Here is a 14,542-nt window from a genome sequence, read left to right as displayed (position 1 = left end):
CCACCCCCGACCGGCTGCATTTAACCGGCGCAGTTAGCCCGATTCTCGTTACGACGATTGCGCCCAACAATCGGAAAAAGATTTCACGACTTTCGGAAAGGAAGCCACCCCGAGAATCGTTGAAACACTCGAATCCTTCGCCGTTCGAGAGCTCGGTAAATAAGACCGATTTCGAAGGTTTTGACTGGGGCGGAACAATGCGATTTGCAGTTACTTTTCTTCTTCTTAGCGTGTCCGACGATGAATTTTTGAACGACTCGACGCCAAAGGCTGATATATTTTATAAAGAAACTATACAAGTTCTTGCATCGGCGTTTCGCATGTGTATTTATTCCTCTTTCAGTAATATTCACAAATTTTTACAACGAGAAATAGTCAAAATCAGTGGCAATGCAAAGTCTAACGGCTAAATCAAAAAAATACAAAAGATTCTTATTTAGGATAAAAATTGATTATTAAAAAGATGGCAGCATTTTAAAGTTGAAATATCCATTTTTTTCTTGTTTTTGGCTTTAGCAGGCCAAAGAAAATAAAAATAGAAAGAATAATGACTTTGTAAAGATAGAAGATTCTTCCTCTATTGTCCTAACTAATTGGTTTCGTTCCCGAGAGCATTTGTTTATAAAAAAAAATCATCAAAGAAAAATACAAAATTGTGTTTTCGAGGAGAATATTGGAACTATGTTTCATACATTCACAAAGACTGGTATATCAAAGAAAATAAATTTAGATAGGGCTCTCGAATTTTAACGAGGCTGTAAAAATAAGTTCTACAATGAATTGCGAATACGCTTTCCAATTGTCTGAAAACAAAGTTTCGTTTTCGTGGACAATTTGAGAGGTTTAATCTAGAGTCAACGTATTAAAAAATCAAAAAATGCCCAGACTAGAATACTCCTTTAAGAGGGGTTGATGCATCGTTTCTTCTACGGTATTCGTTTCGTTTTATCGAAGGGAGACTTCTTCCCTATCGTTTCGAAGGTGTAATCCGCTTCGTTCGCTATTCTCCGCGCGCGCGCGTGACTTAACATACGAGCGGCTCGTTAAACAACTAATACGCGACACACATTTTTTACAGGTCACGTTTTCCCTTCCTTCTAGCCGTTATTTCCTTCGTAACACCGTCCCATTAGAAAAAAAAAATCGTTGAGGCACTTACGAGCACGCCAGAGTATCCTCTCGCGACTCGCGCCGCCTCGAGAGCACGCTAGACCTCGTGGGTCGCGGCGATAAAGCCGAAAAATGAACGGAAAAAGGAAAAACAAAGCTGCTTGGACGAATAAGAAACGCTCCAGATATTGCAACATGCAATGAACACGATTACGTGTGTCGTACTTTCGTATCGATGAAAACCATTTAGAAAAACTTATTTCCGCGTTCATAGACGTTCTTAAAAGCTCAAAAGAAATACCTCGATTCTTGCAAAGGAATCCTTCCACTATTGTTTACGTTTCATAACTCTAAAAACCCTGTTAGTGCACAAGAGAAAACGAGGTAAAGAACAGCGCTCATATTATTATTATCCATATATAACCAATCTGAATTCCGAAATCAAAGTCTCGCCCAAACCTCTCCACATGAAATCCGACGATCTCGATTTGATTGCAAGAAGCGAGGCAGCTCTGTGTTCGGTCCTTTTGTCCAGACTTCGACGCGATATGTTAAATGATAGAGTACACGACCGAACGAACTAACCCCGCGTCGATTGTGAACGACGAGTATCTATCTACGATCGAGATCAACGGTAACTGGTTCGCGAGGATCGATTTTGAACGAACGCGCAAGGATGAGCGACGTAGCTAAATGCATCGTGTGATTTATGAATTCCAATTATATACACCTTTCATTTTACTATCGGGGAATTATTAATTCTTAATTATTCAGAGTGGTTCGTACAGGTCACCATCGTCGTGAAATACTAGCTAAAACTCTAATCGTTGGTATTGCGTCCACGGTGGGTTAAAATCCGACTTCGTGCGTTCTACCACCCGGCGTGTCAGCAATACATATCTTCCACCGAACGAGAGTAATTTTTCAATCTGGGTCAAATTAACATTGTCGTGCCGGTTACGTGGCAGTCATTTTCTCGATCCGGTTGTGGTTGAACGAGAACAAAAAGTCGAAAGTCTTAGAAAAGCGGTCCCTTTGTCGACGTACTTGTTAGCATAAATTCAACGGCATCCATGCCACTTCGATCTGAATCCTTAATGAACAGCCACGGTCGCGGAGCGGTATAATTACACGAGGCGGTGAAAAAAGCGTTACCGACGTGCACAACACCTAGCGGCAGAACACGTACGGCTATCGTTCATGGCAATTTCCACGATCCTGCGTTTCTTGTCGGGCACGTAAGCCACGATCGGAACGATCGGCCGACAGTGATGAATGTCGCGTTACCGGTGGTCCGTCGTTGCAAAAAAAACTTGGTATTATTTTGCACAGAACATTCCCCCGGTTCAGAATTTCACGTAAATTGCCGAACACGATGTAACCGACGTCGGCGATCGGGTTGCCCCCGGGCTCGTCCCCATTTGAATTTATGCAAAACAAGTATTGAATTTCTTTCGTCGGAGTAACGAACCGTATTGCAAAAACGTCTTCGAAAGAAAAGCACGGAACTCGCGTTGATTTCGTCGTAAAACCTTTAAGTTGAAACGATAATTTATGCTTTTTCCTCGTATCGGGACACGACGAAGCTCGGGATCGATCCCGTAAGCACGCTCCGAATTACTCTGCTTAGTTTCAGACAATCTTTTCCGCGCGGAGGAGTTTCGCTAAGCTTCTATACACAAAGATCCGTTTGCACTGACGTAACAAGCTCCGCGGTATACGAGACACAGCCTTAGCCCTTTGGGCGTCTTCGTTCACGCGCGTAAAATTACTTGTCTCTTTCTACGACCTACCGTTACGAGAATCGATGTTTTACATAATTTTGTCAAAAAAAAAAAAAGGAGAATAAGTGGAAGAAAGTAGGACTCGATGAGCCGTGACCCCTAGACGCGTGGAACGAGATACCAATGATCTCGAACTGGTAGCATTAGATAGCCCTAGACTCGCAAAACTCGATTCAGACGAGACCGGTCGCGTAGGACCGGTTACGTAGCAAAGGCTTCAAACACGGGGTTTCAAAGGGACGATCTCGGACACGTACGACACGATAAACATGACCCTGGATTCATGGGGATCGGATAGAAGCGATTCCGAGCCCCGAAGGATACGAGTCGCGCAGACCTAAACAAAAGCGACGTTGGATTAATCGGAACCGATAGAGACGACGTCTTGTTTGTCTACGAAAAACACTAAGGTTTCGAATGCGTTTTGTATCGTCTACACGCGCGTGTCGGAGAGTCCAAGAGTCGGGCCACACGCATCGTGAATAAATATTTATGCATGCATACTCGTGGCTGCGCGTCACGCGCGCCTCCCTCGATCCAAGAAGCGACGAAATGGAAAAAACGCGCGGAATGCAACAGAAATTTCAGTGGCACTTCGCTGACCCTCGCAACTAGAAACCATTTGGACCGTTTTTGCCCGATACCTTTAAAATTCGACGCCCGATCTGATCGACGATCGTCTAATACCTTAAATACGGTGGACGAAGTTTTTATAACGCCATGGTTTACCGCCAAAAGTTCATTTTTTCCATAAATATATGCTTTCGCTTCAGAAACAGGGATACGTTTCCCTCGATTTTACTTCGTGCAAAAAAGTGAGCATAAAAATATAGAATTTTATAATACTCTCGTATCAGAATAAAAGTTTCGAGTTCCGAAGAGAAAATGAAAACGTAACCAATAAGAAAGTCTACGTAAAATTGTAGTTTTTGTAAAATATATATATTTTAAGTATCTTCCTCTGGATCTCGATTATCTAGCGAGTTGGCGACGAAGTTAATCGAGTTTCCTCTGTATTCGGAGAAAACCTTAAACGTCCGCCAGCAGGGTAACTTTCCTTACTGAAAACGAACGGGAAAGGAGTCTTAGCGTTTAATTTCCAAGTACCTACGGCCACGGTTGGAATCTATTACGGGTTAACGGTCGACCGAGTGGGACTATAGGAAGAAGAGCGAGATAATTCCTATATATTTCACGAATTATAGGCCGTCGTTGGTTTACGATGACTTTTATTCGCGCAATTTACAACGCGTTTTCCATCGACGGCGCGATCGAGAAGCCCCGGTGCATCTGAAATATGACGAAAAATATTAGGTTTTACGAGCGCCCAACCTATGGCACGTCGACAGCGAAAGGTAAGCGGAAGCAGCCCGAGGAGAGGCAAAGTAGGAAACGGCAAATTTATCGTTAGTATTTTTCTTGCGCGCAAGTGTGCGGAATCTCGAAGTTTCGCGCGGACGTTCCAATATTTTTTCCTACGGAGCGCGCCAGACGCGGCAACCCTTCGGGAACTACGGAAGAACAAGCACGGAAATTTGCGGCCCACGGCCTGGAGAAACGGTTTTCCTATTCGGCCAAGCGATTACGAACTTTCGCGATGAACAAAACCGAACGGGAAAAAAAAATCGTTACTTTAATTCCGCGTGTCAGAAATATTCGGCGGGGGTGTCGATGCACAGTGGACGCAGCGGAATTTGTTCCTGATGAAAACTTGAAAAATTTTTAATCTGACGATGCCGTAAACCTTCGACGAAATGAAATAGGTTTCATTACAAATAATGTTTGAAGGGAAAGAAGTAACGGATCAAAAATATTGATTTTTTTTGTTAATAAAAATATGCTTTTACATCTTAAGAATGTTGTGTAAAAATTTCGAAGTGAAATTGTTAGTCATTCTTGTGAAAAACCAAGCAGGAGCTAATAAATAGTGAATATCGACCCTCTTCCTTTCCATCTTTTTGTGTTCAGAGCCGTGTATCTTCGACAATTTTGCATTTTTTAAGGAGGATTGTAGTTCGATAAAATGTAACGGGAAAATAATTGTTGAATCTTGATATGTTAAAAAATACATATGGAAAGTTGCAAAAAGTTTCATCAAGTTCTTATGCTGTAAAAAAATTGTCAAATATCACTTCTCATTTTACCATTTTACGTGAGTCTCTCCCCTTAACTCTTTCTATATTATTTCTAGAGGTACAAAGTATCGTTCAATCGCAATTCTTGCGCCTCAAAGGTGGCGTACGTAACCCTGTAACCTTTTCACTGCTGAATTAACCCTTCAGACACGACCCATGTGTGTGTGTTGCCGGAGGCCATACGCGATACCGATCCAGCGTATCTTCGTTTTATGAATGAAGACCAAAGTACTTTTCTAAGCACTTGAAACGTAAACTTTAAGAAAGTGTTTACACGTTAAGTGGCATTAACGTCGACTACCGACGAACAAATAATATTTGTGATTCTGTAACTTGAAATCTGGAACGCGAGATCCGTCGAATCGGTGGTTTTCGTAAATCTAGCGTTAAAGCAGGGTCGTACGCCAAAACGTAACCAGTCGACGAGCGAAACGAGCAAAAACGTCACTGTATCCACGACAAAGTCCTCCCTCGAACAAGGTGTTCTCGAAAACGGGATGAAGCAGAGACAACGGTTCGTCTCTTCCCGGGGGAATCGTGCGCCAGAGAAACTCGGCAAACAATTATAACTTCCGGTGAGAAACACCATAATATAGTCGAGCCGCTGGCGCGCATCGTTTCGAAATGTTACACTTATGGCCCCGTTGGTGTTACCGAGCCCCGAATTTCTGCCTTCGGAATTTCGGGTTTCGCCGTTGCGGTCGTTCGCCACCGATCCCTTTCATCTCGTTTCTCTCTCGTCCCTTCGTCACACCAGACCCCGTTGTCTCACGGAGACTCTATCTTCCTAACTTCACCTAATTTATCTTTGTCCGACTGGATCTACTCAATCCAACTCTCTCGACCGTTTATTTATTTACCCTGCTACCCGAAAGGGAGCACAATGCTCTATCGCTGAGCATCGTTACTCCTCTCTGTCTCCTCTCTTGCGCATTTGTCCCCATTGATGGTCCAACAAAATCTCCGATTGCACGCAAAAAATTGTACGAAATTGTACGAAACGTTTGCACGTATGTACGATTATTGAAATACGTCTCATCAACAAATGGCAGCTATGAACCTTGAGCATGGACTTGTTATAAATAATAGCTTGACAAACAGAAAGGGTAAGATAGCTAATGGTAGAACGTAATTTTGAACACCTACTGTGAAAGTAAATCGATACAATGCGTTCGAGAAGAAACTCGCTATAATTTCAAAGTAGTCAAATAGAACACACGTTCGTGTGAGCTTTTGTTATTGTTTCTTGTGTATGTATTAAGTGAGTGTCAGCTGCAAGGACGGAACGGAACCGGAAACGGAAATAGCAATCGCGGATCGCGGATCGCGGTGGCGTACCGTTCTGTATCGGTTGCCCCCGGATGAGGAACAACGATATCTTCGGGAAGACCTGACATCGAGGTTATTGGACTCATCGAGCTTGCGTCGATGGATGCTGCTGGTGGTGGGAAGCAGCCGAGACGCCGCCGGACGCCTGGCGCCCTTTCAGCTGAACGCGGACCACCGCGACGATCGGCCGCTGCACAGACTCCGGATTCCCGTCTCGACGGAGTCCTCGAAAACTCGCTATAACGCGTTCACTGTGGCCAGAACAAACCCCTCGAATTGTCCACGAAAACCGAAACTTTGTTTTTAAACGACTCGACTTACTTTTACAGCATCATTAAAGCTCGACGATCCTAAATTTATTTTCTTCAACGTCTAATCTTGAGAATTAATTTTGTTTAGCTCCTTAACCCCTTGACGTACGATTTAATTTCAAATGATTTATCGATCGTATACTATTTAATTTTATTTAAAGTTCGTACAAGGAATGGCCACGAAAAAGAATAGATTTGTTTCGCGAATACCTCGCAAGTGTAAAAATGTGTTGATTTTAATGTACAGGGTGTCCGGCCACCCCTACGAAAAATTTTAATAGTAGATTCTAGACGCCAAAATAAGACGAAGGTGAAGGGTACTAATTTGTTGATCGAGGCTTCGTTAAAAAGTTACAGAAACATTTCCGGCCATACAGTATATTTTCGGTAAAGAATTTTTTTCTCGAAAGTGCGTAGGATTTCGGAGGTATGTGTATTGACCAAAAATGATTGTAATTGACACCCGCAACCGAAAATAATTTTTTTATTTACACCAAACACCCTGTATAAGACTCGATGATGATTCAGTAGTCTTATGATCGTGAAACTTGACATCTTGTAACTAATCAAACTCGTCATTGTATAGCAAGGGGTTAAACAAAAGCTCGTGTCACCTATAGATTTGTTAAATTAAAATAACTAAAATTCTTGAAGACGCTTTGAAATTCGATCGACGAGTTTTTGCCTCCACGGGCGCTAAATAGTCTTAACCCTCGAACCGAAGAAACATAAACAACGTGGACGGTTCGATCTCTTTAATCCGGTGCTAGAGTTTCAGCTTAAAGCGAAGAATTACTGTGAAAATATAATGTCGAGAGGTACGTGTGTACGTCGGCCGGAGAGATCGATCGCAGGCTCCTCCGGACTCCACCCTGGGCTATGAATACGTCCATAGTTCTCTACCCTTAACTCGGCTTACCAGTATGCTGGACAAGAGCTGCACCAGCGTCGCGGCTACCCGGTTGTCGCCGTCTTATTTGCTTTTCATCGCGCTGGTGCTCTCTCGGCGTGTTCGTCGAATCCCTACCAACCCGCTTTTTTCCACTCTGGGTTTCTGCGCACTGCGTCCGTAGAAGTAACACTTGTTGATCGGGGCCCATGGACTATGATTTAACGAGCGAACGTGACACGGAATTAATCAGCTGGCTCGGCACGGCTCCGCTCGAAAACACGAGTGGCCGTGTTGAACTCGTTTCAAAGACAGAGGAGAACCGCTCCGACTGTGTCACGGACAGAACGGGGCCGCCATCGATCGTACATACTCAAACGTTACATAATATACGTGCATAAGGGAATTCGGAGTAATATGGTCACCATTGTTCCTACGCTTTCGATATTGCTATAGGTCGCTTCTTTCGACCCGTTTTCGAGCGAAACATGGGGCAAAAAATTCATTTACCACCGCCACTCTAAGCTGCTACACTATACGATAATAAATTTTTTTTAATAAAAAATTTTACGTTCCTCTCGACACGGTAATAACGAACAAGCTTTGTTTTCAGCGAAAGGCTCCCACCGACAGTTTCCGCGTATCAAAATTCCCAAAGAAACCTTAAGAGTTTGGAAACAACAATTATCTTCGCTAGCCTTTCCGTAAAAGCGTAATCATTACCCTAATTGATGCTTAGACTCGAAGTGCTGCGCTATCGGTGCTGTAACCCCACCAGTTCGACGCAACAGCTGGTATAAAAGATACAAAGTTTCCTTTGAAAATTGGGCAAAGTTTTAATGCCTGTAATAACAGCTAGTCGTCCGCATTCGTAAATGAGTGATTTACCCGGCTACGAACGGTATTACCACGTATTCCCGTCAATGATAAAACGATGATAATCGCGAAAGTACCAACGACAATAATAAATGCGATTCATTGGGAATATGTTATCGAAACGTAAACAATTTCCAACGGCAGACTTTGCATTATGTTTTTCAATGAAATATAATTAAATTCGTTCAACTATATTCCATGTACTAGTTCTCAAATTACCCCATTATGTAGGACATACGAGCACTCTTACATGCTACCATATTTCTTCTCGTAACAGCTACCAGTGCGGATAAAATTCTACGCAAAGGTAAATTATGTTCCAACGTATGACAGTTATTTATAATATGAGAATGAAAATGTTGTATCAACAGAAAGGGGGAAAAGAAATTCCGCAATTTTAAAACCCATCACTGTAGGAACTACGTACGTTCGTTGTCCGACTCGGTCCACATTAATAATTTTTCATATTATTAATGTCCGCAACTTGGGTATATTTATTATTCTATCAAAGTTAAAAGCGAGTTTTAAAATGAAATCTTCCTGCCTGTCGTGTTTACGTGGATAACAAAGAGTTTCCATCGATATATTTTTATTTACAAATGAATTAAAAATGTGTTTATTTTCCTGGGGAATCGGATTATCAACGATCGTCGACTCGATCGCTTCCAGGCGATTACTTTTTTTAAATTCGTGACTCAAAGTATCAGTCCCTGCGTTTAAAAAAATGGCGACGACGGCAGTGTCCGGACACACGTCCCAGGAACGATACTGATGGAAATAATTACCGATGAAATCAGCCTAATTTCTCACGGCCGTGTCTCGTGGCGATCGGTGGACTGGAAATCGGAAATACTCGAGGGCACGATTAATTTCAGTCCAACCGGAACGCAACCCTTTCGATATTTTACCTGCGCGAGACCGGTCGTGGGGTTCGAGACGTCCACCATGGCAGGAAACCGACGTCGTAGACAAACGAGCAGAATGACATCTTGACGAATCGATCATCGAAGGCGTTTCTTATCAGCGGAAGGGCGGTCGACCGGTCGCCAGGGTCTCCGCGAACTTGAAGGTGAAAAGTCGACCCGCGATCTTTCGCGTGAGATTTCGGCCAGGATTTCAACGCGACGTTACGTTATGCACGACACGATCCATAAGGGTTGGGGGAGAGGCCAGAAGGTGATAGGGAAAAGGGGCAAACGCAATAGAAACGGAAAGGAAAACAAAATAGAGACATAAATTATCCCCCCGAGAATTCGTTTCGAATAAATAAATTTCCTGCAAGAGGTCTTCGACGTTAGGACGTTAAATGCGAGTTTCAAGTATTGCTCCGTGGTTTTTCTATATTTATTTTAGGTTTATCCTTTGTCTACTTATCGTATTCGCTTAAAACAGTTACCATGTATCGATCGTTTTATTTTATTTAGACCCGTAACGAAAAAGACTGTTTATCATTGCTCGGAGGGAAATGAGTAATCTGCAATTTATTCGCAACGGCTTTTCACAAAGAGCCGATAAACTTTTGCAAAAAAATCGCTGGGAACGGGGGAGAGCTCATCGCCGGGCCGATAACCACGAAAGCGTTGAAAGCTGAAATTCCTCGACCGCGGAGAATTTCAATTTGAAATGCTGTGCCGCTCGCCAGATTCTGTCGGGCTTTCAGAATGGCTGCGTATCATCCCTGACGTGCAGACAGAATGATAAAAGGCGTAACTTTATAGTTGTTAGAGCCGAAAGAGGAAGAGACGCGATACACCCGCGACTTTTTCTCCTCGGACGAGAAAGTTTATTTTACCGACAGATCAAACCGTCGAGGACTGAATTTCCCAAGGTTTTTCTAGGCCCCGGAAAAGCGTAAGGTAAAACACCCAAACATTCGAACGTTCGAAGAACGAGGGTCGCGATAGAGAATTTGTCAGTCATATGAATCGAATTATATCAACAAACCGAGTTTATTTTATCGGTGAAAAAAGAGAACGTTTATTGGATTCGCTAATTTTGTAAAATATCGAGAATTCATAGACTTTATAATATTTTTTCTTCCGAATTATTGTTGTTTCCAAAGAACCGTAAAAATTCTTAAAATTATATTTGCTTCTGGTTGTTGCATACTTGAGACAATCTTTTGCGTTCAGGGACTGGCGTTGGAGAGTTTCGCTAGCGGGAAAATTCAGCGATCGTAATTTAGATTTAGTTGGTGGTTAATCGTTCAGAAAACTAGCGAACGGTTACGATCGGATCAAAATCAACTTGGCATTCAAAGCCACTTCCGCGACTGTGAATCATAGCAGGCCTATCTGTTTGAGAGACATGCGCGAAAAGACAGGAGATAAGAGAACGGGGTAGCCAAACGGATATAACGGGGATAACCCTGATCCGATTAGTCTCGTTTACAGTCGTTTAGAATTGTTGGTTCAAAGTTAACGTCCCCTGCAGTTTCTACAAATTTTCGTTGGCAATTTTCGGTCAACGTCAGGAACAGAAACGTCCCTCGCTCGCGAAGTTTTGAGAGAAATTAATCGCTATCGTCCGCTCAAAACAAGCATCCTCGTAAAGATAAAGACGCAACTTCGTGTACAACGAGCGATAAATCAAGCGACTGGCCGGACGTGAGGAAAAAATCGTTACGTGGATTGAAAATGTTAAAAAACAGACGGGAGAAGGGCGCGGGTAAACGATCGTGGCTCTTAACTGACCAGCATAACGCGATTTCGTGCAGAGGGGAAGTTTTTTATACGAGACCCTCGCCATAATTAATCACCAGTTAATTAACGTGAAAAATCCTCGACGAAGGCCGAAGAAACGACAAAGGTCAAGCATAATCCAAACGTATGCTATTTTCGTAGGTCGAGATGTTCGAAAAATTCGAGACGGATTTCTTCTTTTTAAAATCAAAGATAAAAGCTTAAATATGAAAATTAAAAATGTTTCTCATAATAATCGAATAACATCGAAGAACGTCTGTTATTGCTCGACGCGCCCAAAGATATTTTCCACTTTTATTTTTAATTTTTAGATATTCGAGCGAAAGAAGCGATTCTAATTATTGTTTTTCTCTTTGTTTGAGTTTTGCGCCTTTTTTCTGCGCCCGTTAACGATCGCCGTCCCGGGTCCGGCTGGAAATCGAGGATTAGGCAACTGCAAAACGGTAAAAATCGTGATCGTCATTATGGGAAAGCGGATTACTTCGATGCTCGTTCGCGTAATCACGCGCGATGTTCGCGCGCTGAAAGGAGTCTCTGAAAACGCGCGGATTTTACACTGCGGTTCAAAAGTTACGAGTATCTTTAAAATATACTTCACTGAAAATATTTCCCTTAGACATCAATTGATCATTAATCAAATATAAATTGTATTTGAATACTGAATAAAATTAAACATTTTATTCCTGTGAAGTTTTAATAATCTCACTCTCCGCAAACTACATAACAGAAAATTTATTAACACGGCTATAAATTAGTTTTCTTACGAAACAGCAATCTCTAAACTATATTTTTATAAAGAGTATTGACACTATGGAATAAAAGAAGTACACGTATACTAAAAGAGCTTAATTTCTTATAAGGATCGAAGGATTCTTGAAACTTTTGAGCCGCAGTGTACATCGCTTCGGTCCATATTATCGAGTTCTCTGCGCGTTCGTCGAAAAATTCGCGATCCGTGGGATTACTAGGAGACAATATATTTCCTTTTTTTTTTAATACGGACACTCGAGAGTCATCTCGGGATCGAAGGGATCGCTGTATTAAAAGCGATCAGAGAAAGGTAACCCCGGAGTAAGAAATTTAATGGCACCTTTGTCGCGAATAATTCGAGGCAAGTCGATAACCCGATTAGTTTCGAGTGACTGTTAAATGCATCGGGACCATACATTTTTACGTCAGTTTCCGACACCGTCGATGAAATGAAAAATCCTATGCTGTCGGAGACTAGACCGAGAGCTTCTTCAATTTTTACGTAATTAATTGGATGAACCCAATTAACCCCTTCGCTGTCCAGTCGTTCGAGGAGACTGATACTTGAAAGCATCGACGCCGTTTTGAAATATAAAAAGCTCGCGTACACTTGCATTTTTATTAGGACATAACACATGAAATTATCGATGTTTGATCGGTTAAATATCGACTGCAATTAAAATATCCATTGCACTGTAGTATTTACTAGACTCTTCGATTTTATTTAATTATTGAGAATCGTTTAACAATACCAATTTATACCAATTTGTACTAAAACATAGAACAGCTAAGTTGAACTTGAGGAAAACAAAATTTTATTCCGGGGATCTGAACATGAAAAATGAGACTCGTGGGAGGCTCAAATCCGTCTTAAACGAAGATCGATTAAGGATCTATGGTGGAAGCTAACCCACAAATAATAAATCAAGGACTTGCAGTGGACTTGGGAGTTGCCACTATAACAGTTTATCGACATCTGGTCGCAATAGGAAAGGTGCAAAACCACATGATGAACACGCCAAAATTGAAAATAACAGATTTATCCAAAACCAACCCGTATCAATTAACAAACACGAACTTGTAGCTTTGCGCAATAGTCGATCGTATACGTCACAAGTTGCAATTTGGCTCGGCTGCAACGACCTATGACATTTTGCCCCATCCAGCATACTTGCCGAACCTTTCTCCGGTGGTATATCACCTTCTTCGCTATTTGGAGCTCTTTGTAAGCAACAACACGTTCCTCGATCGAAGAGGAACTAGAGGATCCGAACAATTTATCTACAATACAATTTAACCTGTTAACTCGGGAGTTTCTCCACCAAAAATTCCCAATATTCATGCAGTAGTAAATAAGCAAATACAAGAATGTCTGGGGTAAATAAATAACCCACTTTTTATATAGTATTAAAAAGAAATCAATTTTCATCACGCATAGCCTTGTTCTTCATACAAAAATAAAGACCACCGATTCTTTGATTGCAAAATCATCAACTATGATTCTTGACAAATTGCAAGCTCGAATTACGTTATGACATATCGATAAGCAGATAATAGATGTCTTCGAGTTAATCGTTCCATTCAAATTGTTCAAGCTACTAACGTACTAACGCCATTCGAGTCATTCATGGCATTCGTGTCACTGAACTTATTTAAGAGAATCGCGTCCCGTTCAAGAATTTCAAATTTCCAGAACCTATTTCGGTCTCGTTATTTCAGTCTTAAGCCGTTTGAAAGACCCATTCTTTGGTTAGCTAGCTACAGGTAACAACGAAACGTCAAACGCGATGTAAATTATTTAACCGGTACGTGTATGCAACTTCGAAAGCTGAAACGTATAACGTAGCTCGTGGCTGACGAAATAATCGCTTAAAATAGCAATCGTGGCTGCGAAAGATTCGAGATTTAGCAGCGTCATCTGTCGCGCCTTATCAGTTGTGACCGATAAGCGGTGCTCCCTCCTGCGTCGCAGAGAAAGCAACCGAAGGGGGAAAGAGAAATGGAACGAGACGGAAAAGACGATGATTTCATCGTCGGATCGCGCAAAAATACGATACTCGACGATCAAAGGAAAACACGACTTTTTCCCACGATTGTTCCGTGCGTGACGACGCGTCAGTCGATTAAACGGACCGTTCTAATTCGATCAACTCCGATCCCGTAGCTTTTGTGGCAAACGAAACGCATCGAGGGCCACGCGTTCGGCCGCAGCCGCAAAAGTTTGCGCCCGGCGTAAAAACAATGTTGGCGTAGCTCGATACACGACGCGCCACTACGGTTACTCGATAAAATGTTAAATTAATATTTTGCCAACGGGGAATTTTAGTTATTTTTCATATTTTTCGATTCGAAACGCGTTTTGGTAATTTGGATAGATAAACAGAAACGCGATATACAAGCTTACAAATTTTGGCGCCCTTTTAGGGGCGGGTCGAAGAAATTTGACGATTCCGACTTCGACGTAGTTACTTTCGCGAGTAACTGTACATGCAAATATTCCGTGCGACGGACCGCCCGGCAATCTACGACTTTAGAGAGGAAAATCCGTACGCGAGTGGCGTGTCGCGCGGGCAAGTTAAAGGTGCAAGGGCAAATCGATTTGATGCACGCGAAAAATGGAACAGAAACGAGACCCGATAACGGCGCGCCGTACAAA

General features: G+C 42.2%; 1 protein-coding gene across 2 annotated transcripts in view; it reads right to left on the bottom strand.

The window, feature by feature from the left end:
• Nucleotides 1-14,542, bottom strand: part of Hiw (MYC binding protein highwire) — a 331,194-nt gene that overhangs the window by 283,488 nt on the left and 33,164 nt on the right. The window lies entirely within an intron of this gene.

This window comes from Colletes latitarsis, chromosome 6, assembly GCF_051014445.1.
Source record: "Colletes latitarsis isolate SP2378_abdomen chromosome 6, iyColLati1, whole genome shotgun sequence".
In the NCBI taxonomy this organism is placed as follows: domain Eukaryota; kingdom Metazoa; phylum Arthropoda; class Insecta; order Hymenoptera; family Colletidae; genus Colletes; species Colletes latitarsis.
The sequence above is the reverse complement of the archived record's forward strand: the minus strand, read 5'-3'. Positions and strand labels throughout refer to the sequence as shown.